The sequence below is a fragment of the Trachymyrmex septentrionalis genome, unplaced genomic scaffold (assembly GCF_001594115.1).
Source record: "Trachymyrmex septentrionalis isolate Tsep2-gDNA-1 unplaced genomic scaffold, Tsep1.0 scaffold127, whole genome shotgun sequence".
Classification (NCBI taxonomy): domain Eukaryota; kingdom Metazoa; phylum Arthropoda; class Insecta; order Hymenoptera; family Formicidae; genus Trachymyrmex; species Trachymyrmex septentrionalis.
This window is the reverse complement of record NW_017304406.1, coordinates 1383882-1386236: the sequence shown is the minus strand read 5'-3', so window position 1 is coordinate 1386236 and position 2355 is coordinate 1383882. Positions and strand designations below refer to the sequence as shown.

At 47.8% G+C, this 2355-nt stretch overlaps 1 protein-coding gene across 5 annotated transcripts in view; it reads right to left on the bottom strand.

The window, feature by feature from the left end:
* LOC108756491 (gamma-aminobutyric acid type B receptor subunit 2) overlaps positions 1-2355 on the bottom strand; it is a 30975-nt gene that overhangs the window by 27755 nt on the left and 865 nt on the right. For 3 of the 5 annotated variants that reach the window (XM_018500355.1, XM_018500359.1, XM_018500357.1), the window contains exon 1: positions 1455-1806. The exons of 1 other annotated variant lie outside the window; for it this stretch is intronic. The gene's annotated coding sequence lies outside the window, so the exon portion shown is untranslated. Of the gene's footprint in view, positions 1-1454; positions 1807-2355 lie in introns of those variants that run through there. One more of the 5 variants, XM_018500356.1, reaches the window with a different exon arrangement.

Genomic DNA, 2355 nt, shown 5'->3' with positions numbered 1-2355 from the left:
CGTTAATATACACTTGACGGTATCAAATCGCGAATCGCACCCCCTGGACGAGGGGAGGCCCGCGATTGTTCGCCCTTCGATCTCCCGCTGTATACGCGTATCGCGCGCTTTCAAGACAACCGGGAAATCGCGTAATCCTCCGTCGGCGCTCTTGTTCGCGAAATAGATTCAACGTCGGAAATAGCGAGGGGATTAAAATAATCCAAGTGTTCAAAGATACATGCGTGACATTGAATTTAAATACAGCAGTAGTATCGCTAAAAGAAAAAAGAAAAAAAGAAAAAACAAGTCCCATCCTTCTTGCCGCGTGCTTCGGAGTTTCTCAGGAAAAATTTGTGAAAAAATTACGCGGCCGTTGATAATCGAAAGTTTTTTTTCTTTTTCTTCGGTGAAGGGTGGCTCGACTCGCGGAAATCGCGCGCGTCACGCGACTTAATTAAAGCAGCATGGAAACGCTCTGTCGCACCGCCGCTTAATCCATTCATAATTTCATTACGTTTCGTCATGGAGTAATTAGATAGATTAAACAGATAGAATTGTGCGAGCGTGTGCCTCGGACTGCTACGACTAATTAACTGTACCAACGAAAAGTAGACTCGCTCGTGATACGCCGCGCGTATTCGTCGTCTTTGATCGCGCGAGTGTTTCCACCCAAGACGCGTTGTTTATCTTTTATATCTCCGATACGTTTTTCAGTAGAATATCTGTGTCACCTATCGATTACCGGCGAAGGATGCCGTCGCTATGAAATTTAATAAAACATCTGCGAAACGAAACGAAAGCAAGATATACTGCTCGCGCTCTCACAATCGTGCGAGTGCAACGCCCTAATATTTCTGTTAATTGCATTAGAATCAATCGAACTCTCGGCGTTATTGCGTGCTATCGTGCGACGTCATAGGGTGCCAATGCGCAGTATCAGCGGAATAATACGAAATTTGTTTAATTATAATGCAATTAACTTAAATATTGAGGCTTTTCATCCGCACGCATGTGAGAGTCAATGACCACAAAATTGATTATGATTTTAATCCCTTTACCCTTTTGGATATTCCGAATAAAATCGGGCATTAATATTTTCAAATACAATACTATGCCGAATTTTCAATTTGATTAATCCTATGCACAAATACTGCCCGACCCGGTTTCCGGTTTTCATATCAAGTACATACAACAATGATAAGGATCTAGGAATCTAATTCCAACTTTAGTTGCCTTTTCGAAATTATCAAGATCAAATTTTTAACTTTCCAAGGTGCGGTAATGACAGTACCGGAAGATCTAATACTGCACTCCCCCCCCCCTCTCTCTCTCTCTCTCTCTCTCTCTCTAATTCACTCTCGAATCTCTTTAATCTTATCAGATTGATAAAGGGGAAAAAGAAAATTCCAATCTCGTTTAACACGCGACAGTGACGAAGTCCAGAGGTATACCTCAAGCTGACTGAGACGTACCGTATATCGATCTGTAATCGCTTTCGATTCCTCTTCTCGCGTTCTGGGCTGCTCGCGTGTCGTAGCCGATCCTGTGAAATGCCCGTGTGAACGACGAAGAGGTGCGAAGAACCCTCCACAGTTCCCTGGGAAGGAATTGATCGCGATAGCACTGCCAGCGATTATCCCGCGCACCTGCCGCAGCCGAATTGTCATACACGGGGGGGTATCTCGCGCTCGTCGTCCCGAATATCGCCAGTTCGCCGGCCGACGAAACCGCTTAACGCCCGGAAATTAACTGATTACGATAGTGTCGTCGAACGGGGGAGCATATATCCCGCTTGTTCGCGCGCGTGCAGGGGGAGAAGATCGTTCGTCGCACATAGACGCACACACACACACACACACACACACACGCCCCCGAGCGTGTTACCTTTTACCCCCTTCCTCCCTCCCTCCCTCCCCTTTCGGCCCGTGATATAATCTCGCTCTTTCTCTTCCTCGTCCTCCTCTCGACTAAATACCTAAATACTGCAGGCGATCGGACAAGGCAATATTCCCGAACAGCGTAGAGAGAAATTAATTACAATCCTTGCCGGTCGCGTTGACCAATCATCCCGCGCGCGTTTCCAAGGGGATCCTCGCGGGGCCCGCGCGGAATGTAATTTTCTGCCACCCTCCTGCGGCGGGGAGGGGAGCCTCGATTCTCATTTACGATTAACGTGCCAAGCGTACGATCGCGATCGTATATACGGAAGTGCCCTCCGCTGCTGCGCTGCGGTGAAATTGATTTGTATTCCCGCCGAGATGCGGGTCGCGTATACGCACGCATGCACGGACGCACGATGCTGCGGAACACTGATCCACCCAACGAGTGGATGCAGAGAGGATGCTGCAGCTCTGACACTTGGTGTCACTTCTC